Here is an 8511-nt window from a genome sequence, read left to right on the forward strand (position 1 = left end):
GAGAGAGAGAGAGAGAGAGAGAGAGAGAGAGAGAGAGAGAGAGAGAGAGAGAGAGCCCACTACCCAGTCTTATGTACCTAAATGGATGGATTGTGGTAGACCCTTGTCTCAGTTACTTTTCTCTCGTCCCTGGAACAAATAACTGTCACTTAAAATGAAGGAAGGAAAGGTTTATTTAGCTCACAGTTACTGGTGGTTTCAGTCCATACTCAGCTGGCTCCAAGACAGAGCAGCACACGGCACAGAGCAACCTTTCATGGCTGCAGCAAAGAGCAGAAGGTAAAAGGGAGAAGTAGCAACAACAATGGCAACAGAGAACAAGTCTGTCTCTCTGTCTCTCTTATGTTACATTACATTCCGGCTGTGCGCCCCAGGCTGGGTGTAGCACTCACATCCTTAATCCCAGCAGTACTCAGACCCATAATCCCAGCCTTGGATCATGAATTAACCACAAACTCTAGAAGTCTGCCCCATTACTTCATGAGGCTTTGGGGGGGACAACTAGACACAAACCATAACACGCCTGGACAAGTCTACTAGGTCTACCATAACAGAGCACCACTACCTGGCTTAAACATTGATAGTTTATTTCCTCCCAATGCTGGAAGCTTTCTAGCTCTAGTCCAAGATCAAGTGTTGACAGAGGTGTTTTCTTCTAGGTCTTTCTCCAAGACAGCCATCTTCCTCTGGTGTCTTCCCAAGGTCTTTCCTATGTGTGTCTGTGTCCTCACCTTCTTTTATATGCCCAAAGTCATATTGGACAAGGCCCTCCCTCATGATTTCATTTTCACCTAATTTCCTCTCTAAAGGCCCTAAGCCCAAATAGTCATATTCTAGGTTCTAGGAGTCAGGACCATGGCATGTGGGGAGGGTGCTTGCCTGTGTTAGCCCATACAGATCACAGGTGGACAGTTAGTGTGTGAATGTGAACACAGTAAAGCAAGGACCATTAAAAAGCTGACAGGGGCCAGAAAGACTACGGACATCAGGCTGAGAAATCTGGATTCTGTGCTCTAAAAATTATCAAAGATAATCACAAAAGCAGAATTTTCAGGAGAGTGTAAGAACCATTGCTCTAGCAGTTGGCACAGGTAAGGGATCAAAAGTGAACACAGGCAGGGGGGTGGGGGCGCTCCTGTAATCCCAACACTGGGGAGACTAAGGCAGGAGGATTTTTGTGAGTTTGAAACCAACATGAGTTACAAAGTGAGCTCAAGGCCAGCATGAACTGCATAGTGAGACTCTCTCAAAAAAACAAACAAGGGGCCGGGGAGATGGCTCAGTGGAATAAGTGCTTTCCTGGCAAGCGCGAGGGCCTGAGTTCAATCCCCAGTTCCGCAAAAAACAAACAAACAAACAAAAAAAAAAAAAAAAAAAAGGGCCAGGGAGATAGCTCAGTAAAATAAGTGCTTTCCTGGTAAGCACAGGGTCCTGAGTTCAATCCCCGGTACCGCAAAAAAAAAAAAAAAAAAAAAGTGGAATCCAGCTTATGGGGGCAAGAGTAGGGGCAGGTGGCACTTGGTGACTGGAGCTTCCTCCTGTTAACTGGCTCCTAAGGAGGCTGTTAGCCCACAGCACCACACAAGCCACACACACACACACACACACACACACACACACACACACACACACACACTTTTCAGACATGAATTTCTTACATTGAAGTGTTGATAGCTGAAAAAGTCAGAACTATACTGAAAAAAAGCAGAGAAGACAAATTGAAACATGGCCGCTTATCTTCAGTGCTAGGAAGCTGTGTGGAAAGAGGATGGTAGAGGTGGGGAGGGGAGCAAGACAGCAGGGTAGATGCACAGGTGGAGAAAGGAGGACCTACAAGCTGAAGAGAAGGACACAGGGAAAGGAGGCGACAATGCTAAAGCTAGAAGACACCCTAAGGAGCTTTACAGATGCTCACCCTGACTGGCAGCAGAGAATGGGCTCAAGTAGGGATCCCAACTGCTGGCAGCCAACTTCTTCACACAGCACCACCCACCCTCAAATCAGAGCTGAGATTTGGCTCTAGAGCACTCACCTCCTCAGTGCCACCACCATGCCAACTGACCCCCCATCACCCTAGGTCTGGAGCATCCAGTTAGAAAGGAAGTTAAGAAACATGGCCTTGTGGCCCCTGTGGTGCAAACTCCCCCGGCCTCCAGACTCTGTCCAGCTGGGCCCAGGCACACAAAGCTGTCTGAAGTGAGAGGTGGCCCTGTGCAGCTGGCCTGGTGGGCAAACACCCTGAGTGAGTAAATCTAGGGAGCAGTTGGAGGGCCTTCTACTGGCTAATTGGCCTGCACCCTCCTTCAAGGCAGATTAGACTAGCAGGATTAAGTAGAGTGAGGTTTTAGGCAGGATTAGCCGCACCCACCAAACTGGCCTCAGCTCAAATACTGGTTCTATACAACTCAGGTTTTTCCTCTGTAGTAAAACTGAATCTATGCTTTCTCCCACACAGGGGCCATGTACAGAGTATGGTGTGCACTCGGTGCTTAATAAGTGCTGGCTATTCATCAGCCTGGCAGGGAAGTGTGAGGGGCTTATCTTGCTGTGCCCAGGTACCAACCAGCTCTGCTTTGGCTCTGAGACCTCCCTTTCTTCTCTGTCAGAGCACATCCTAAGGAGCCCTACAGGAACAGGGATTAGGGACCAAGCTTGTGGAAAGGTGCCAACTAGACAGAGAAGTGCAGTTTTCCATTAGTTTATCACATTGATAATAATGATCATGTATATTTATTGTCTCCTACTCTATGTCGAATTTTTCACACAGTGGAATTCCCAACCATCCTCTTCATTCCTCTAAAACTGGTAATAACTGGCTCCATTTTACAGATGAGGAAACTGAGACTACCCAAATGAGTCATAGCAAAGCTGACTTCAAATGTCTGTCTGTCTCTTATATGCAGTGTTTCTCCATCCTGTCTTTCAAATCCCCAGCAAGTTGTTCATCCCTTTACAGCCTTATAATCCAGAGCTATGCAGAATAAAGCAGCTGTAGTAGCCGTGCCCTTAAGGATCCAAAATACAGCCTGTTTATGGATAAAATGAATGTGGACTCACTGTGAAGTGAGGTTGAGCAACAGGAAACGAAGGACTAACCCCAAAGGTTGGGAAACAGGGTGTCTAAAGGCTAGAATTTGTTTCTGCTTCCTGACAGTGAGCCTGATGGCAGCAGAGTAGAGCCTCCCCACCTGCATCCGACAGCCACAGCCTACTCAACGCTGTCTGGTGATCCAGGCCAAGCAGGAGGGACATGATCAGCCAAACAGGCCTGGACAGGCCTGGCAGTCATCCACAGAATCTAGGATACCTCACTTCATGGGAACAGGGTGAAGTTCCCCTACCTCTTACCAATCCTTCAAAGGTACAAATAAAAATGTCTCCCTCCCAGGACAGGGAGCCTGCTAAGATGTGGTTCCCAGGTAATGCATATATGGAAAAACTGGCCCATGGCACTGTAATTTGTACCTCAGTATAATTTTTAAAAGGCATTTCCACTTGCAGGAAGATGGAATAGGTATACTTTTTCTATTCCTGGTTCTAAAAACAACTTAAAAAGCTCTATGTCATATATAAGACAAACATTAGAAGACTCTGAGAGAGAAAGAAGACAGATAAGCCAGGGACCTCAGGACCCAAGAACGAGACTTCGCTGGGCTTCCTATCTGTCTTATTATTTCAGGCCAGGTACTAGAGAAGCTGACAACCTAGTATGCCAATGGGCACAGGCAGAAACCATCAAAAAGCTGTTCTCAGTATCCAAAGGACAAGCAAAGGGGTGACCTGGCAGGCAGAAAACTCTTTGGCAATAAACATCCTATCCTAGCCAAATGCCAGAAGAACAGCTGCAGCCCCACCTCATTCATGTTACTGTGACAGTGTGGAACCCAATCCTCCACCTCACCAGACAGGAACAAGGGGACCGAGTACCCCCAGAGGAGCTCAGGAGGGAACTGGGACTTTCACACTATGAATAACAAATGCTCCCCTAAAACCACAGTATTAGTAAGAACTGTGAAGAGCTGAAACTCAGCCAACAGAAAAAAATAGGGAACCTCCCATTGGGTGTCAGAGGAAGCAGGGTGAGCGACCTGGACTTCTACCTTTACCTGGAAGTACTGAGGGAGCACCATCCTCCTCCCCTGAAACAGAGTGACAGAGGAAGCCAGCTAAAATAGGGTTAAACCAGGCATGGTGGGGCACTGAAGCAGAGGATTGCCACAGGTTTTTTTGTTTGTTTGTTTTTTGTTTGTTTGTTTGTTTGTTTTTTTGGTTGTGAAATTGTGTTCATTTTGATATGTATTAGTTACACCACAAATCCATGACAAACTACCAGGCCAATTTCACATTATTTCTTCAAGCCTGAGGTTTGTCGATGACTTCAAATTTGAAGCTAGGGAATGTGTTCATGTCTGCTTTACCATACATTTGCTTAAGCTTAAAAAGCTTTCTCTCCAGATCTTGCTGATATTCTGAGCTGGTATCAATAGGTCCTCCAGATGCCTGTCGCTTAGACTTGTATTCTCTAATCTTGTCCATGAGGATTTTCTGTATGGGATCAAGCTCCTTATTAAAGGCCACTGCTGCAGCACCAATGTTCCTTCGCAAGTGGACAGAGATCGCCAACTGAACAATTGAGGAAAACCTGAAGAGCCTCTGAAGAATCATGGTGATTCTACAGTACGGACAGGAAGCATCTCGGAGACTGCTTACCTGCCACAGGTTTAAGCCCATCCTGGGCTACAGAGTGAGCAAGGCCAGTTGAACTACACAGCAAGGCCCTGTGTTGTGGTTTGTGTCTAGTTGTCCCCCCAAAGCCTTGTGCAGTCACTGGGGAGGGCTTCTAGAGTTGGTGATCAATTCATGATCCAATGTGGGGCAGAGAGCCTGAACACAATATATGGAAGGGAGAAAGGCTTTCTCTCTTCCACTGCCACTGCTCTTTCCTTTTTACTCTTGCTGTTTTGCTGCTTTCTACCACCATAGACTGCTGTTCTCTGCCATGTGCCACCATGCCTTCAAGCCAGCTAAGGATGGAATGAAACCTCTACAAACTGTGAGTTAAATAAACATTTCCTTCCTTAATTCTGGATGTCGGGTATTTTGTCACAGCAATGACAGAAAAGTAACTGAGACAGCCTGTCAATAACAACAAAAATAGGGTTAAGTAAAACTCAGTGTGTTCCACCATGACATAAAATGCTCAGGTTTCAATCAAAAAGCACTCATTATTGTCGGGCGCCCTCCCGTCCAGCAGGAAAGCACTCAACACGATTTGTGCGGCGGAAAGGCTTTAATCGTTCTCCTGAGTGATGCGCCCCGAGAGAGCACAGTTCCTCTCTCCGTCCCTCTTCCTGTCTCTGACCCTCCGCGTCCGCGGAGCGTTTCTTTTATATCCTCACACTGTCCAATCGAGGGTTGATACATGTTACAGCGCCATTGGTTACAATCTCAGGGAAGGTATCTTACATCATTATAGGCGGGTGTATAGCGACTGCGGAAGCAGGAAATGAGCGCCATCTTGGCACACTCGGTGGGAGGGGTAATCTAGCGCAGGCTTCAAGGGCCGCAGCAGGCCTCACCCAATGGTCCCTAGGAGTTTGGTTCTGATGCCGCGATTCGCGGTATAGGCTCTCTACACATTATACCAAGAATCAGGAAGACTTCAAACTGAATGAAAAGGACAATAAACAGATGCCAGGGCTGGGGAAATAGCTCAGTAGAATTAGTGCCTGCCTGGCAAGTGCAGGGTCCTGAGATCAATCCCTGGTACTGCAAAAAAAAAAAAAAAAAAAACAGATGCTAATACTAAAATGACAGAGATGCTAGAATTAACTGATAAAAATTTTAAAGCAGTCATGATAAACTGTAAACACACTTAAAATAAATAAAAATTTAGGAAGCCTTAGTACAAAATCAGAAGCTATAAAGAAAAGTCAAATGGAAATTTTAGAATAGAGGGACAGCCAGATAGCTCAGTGTATTAAAACACCTTTGGCAGGTACAGGGACTGGGATTTGATCCCTGGCATGCTGTGAATGAGACTGGGCATGGTGGCACGCACTTGTAATCCCAGTGCTTGGGAGACTGAAAACAGGAGGATTACTACAAGTCTGATCTGTGTAGTGAGATCTTGTAGACACTATAGTAAAAAAAGAAAAGAAAAAAAGAATAGAAAAGTATTACAAACAAAGTAAAATTTTCCATAGATAGCTCAACAGCAGAATGGAGCTTTGCAGATGCCTCTATCTATCCTCTTAGTCATTTGTTGCCAACCATGGTCAACCCCACCGTGTTCTTCGATATTGCTGCCAATGGTGAGCCCTTGAGCTGCGTCTCTATTGAGCTGTTTGCAGACAAAGTTCCAAAGACAGCAGAAAACTTTTGTGCTCTGAGCACTGGAGAGAAAGGATTTGGTTATAAGTGTTCCTGCTTTCACAGAATTATTCCAGGATTTATATGCCATGGTGGTGACTTCACGCACCACAATGGCACTGGTGGCAGTCCATTTATGGGGAGAAATTCAACGACGAGAACTTCATCCTGGAGCACACAGGCCTGGTATCTTGTCCATGGCAAATGCTGGGCCAAACACAAACAGCTCCCAGTTTTCCATCTGCACTGCCAAGACTGAGCGGCTGGACAGCAAGCATGTGGTCTTTGGGAAGATGAAAGAGGGCGTGAACATGGTGGAGGCCATGGAGTGCTTCAGGTCCAGGAACAGCAAGACCAGCCAGAAGACCACCACCACAGACTGTGGACAGCTCTAACGCATGTGACTTGTGTGTATTGCCACCACCAGACCAGACCATTCCTCTAACTCAGGAGAGCACCCTGCGCCCTGCCTGCTCAAAACGCCCCATTATCTCTGCTCTTATCGCAGTTCTTTGGGTTCCATGTTTTCCTTGCCCCCCTCCAAATGTACCTGGATTGCAGAGTTAAGTTTATGGTTATGAATAAAACTAAATAACGATTAAAAAAAAAAACATAGCAGAATGGAGGGAACAAAAGAAACAAGCATGCACCAAAAGTGCTATCCAGTAAGGATGTAAAACACATAAAAAAGAAAGAACAAATAAGGCCATCCCTAGTTGCAAATGACATAATTGTGTATATAAAAAATGCAAAGGAATCTACAAAAATAATTGCTTAGGCCTCCCACCTTATACAAAAATTACTTCAAAAAGTAATACTAATCTAAATACAAATGTAAAATTATAGAAGTTTTAGAAAAAATAAAAACTTTTCAGGACCTAAGACCAATATCTTCAAATGAACGACCATTTTGTATCTGTATATTCAAAATAGTTAGGATAGATATACAGCTACATTCTCTTAATTCAATGAATAGAAAGATTTGTTCTAATAGTGTTTGTAAACAGGATGTCATGTCTGCATCTTGTACAATGAATAACCACTAAGACAACAATATGCAATGCATTAATTATTGAAACTGTCCTACTAATCGGATTTGGAACTGTCTCATATTTGTTTCTCAATAAAATTATTTAAAAAAAATAAACCAATAGAAATTAGTAATACAATTATCTTTAAAAAAAGAAAAAAGAAAAGACCAGTATCTTGGTTACTTTTTTCTCCTTGCTGAGACAAAATACCCAAAGCCCAAAATTAAGGAAGGACAGGTTGATTTCACTCACAGTTAGTAGAGGTTTCAGTCTGTAATCAGCTGGCTCCAAGGCAGGGTAGCGTGGCACGGGGCAGCAGTTCAAGGCAGCCAAAGACAGCAAAAGCAGCAAGAGCAAAAATGGGGGGTGGTACCAAGCTTCTCTTCCTCCCTTGTATGCAGGTTATACACACACACACACACACACACACACACACACACACACACGGCAAGGGCAGGTGTAGCACTCACACAATCTCTGTTCCCTCCTCCAACACAGGATGAGGATGTTTACAAAGTAAGGAACCTGGCTCCTGCTGAGCCACTTAGTTAAACTTTTAAACTTCTCAATCTGACACAATGTATGAACCATTATCACCAGGCAAAAAGTTATTAGACATGACACCAGAAACATAATCTGTAAAAGGAAAAATTCAAAAATTAGATTTAGGGCTAACCAGATAGCTCAGCAGGCTAGCAGAGCAGAGACCAGGGTTTGATCCCCGGCACCACAAACTGCACATGCTGAGACTGCGATTGAGACTAGGTGTGGTGGCATGCGCCTGTAATCTCAGTGCTTGGGAGGCTGAAAACAGGAGGATCACTATGAGTCTGATCTACATAGTGAGACCCTGTAGACCTTGTACTAAATACATTAAAAAGGGGGGGGGGCCTGCCCCTTAGCTCAGTTCTTTAAGTAGCTGCTTCAAAAAAGCAGTCAGGCTCAGGTTGCTGTGGTTCGATCCCACAACTCAATCCAGTCAAACCTGCCCTGAAGGCATTAGGAGAAAAAAAAAAAGATTTTACTAAAATTTAAAAAAATAAAAAATAGAGACCCAGAGCGCAGGCCTGGCGAGTGAGTGAGACAACCAAGGGCCGCGGGATCCTGA

At 45.0% G+C, this 8511-nt stretch overlaps 2 pseudogenes; one reads left to right on the forward strand and one right to left on the reverse strand.

Moving 5' to 3' along the window:
* Nucleotides 1–4268: 4268 nt before the first annotated feature.
* LOC101582859 lies at nucleotides 4269–4685 on the reverse strand (annotated as a pseudogene).
* Nucleotides 4686–6274: 1589 nt separating this feature from the next.
* On the forward strand, nucleotides 6275–6767 carry LOC101583262 (annotated as a pseudogene).
* Nucleotides 6768–8511: the final 1744 nt, after the last annotated feature.

This window comes from Octodon degus, unplaced genomic scaffold, assembly GCF_000260255.1.
Source record: "Octodon degus isolate 3935 unplaced genomic scaffold, OctDeg1.0 scaffold00342, whole genome shotgun sequence".
Classification (NCBI taxonomy): Eukaryota; Metazoa; Chordata; class Mammalia; order Rodentia; family Octodontidae; genus Octodon; species Octodon degus.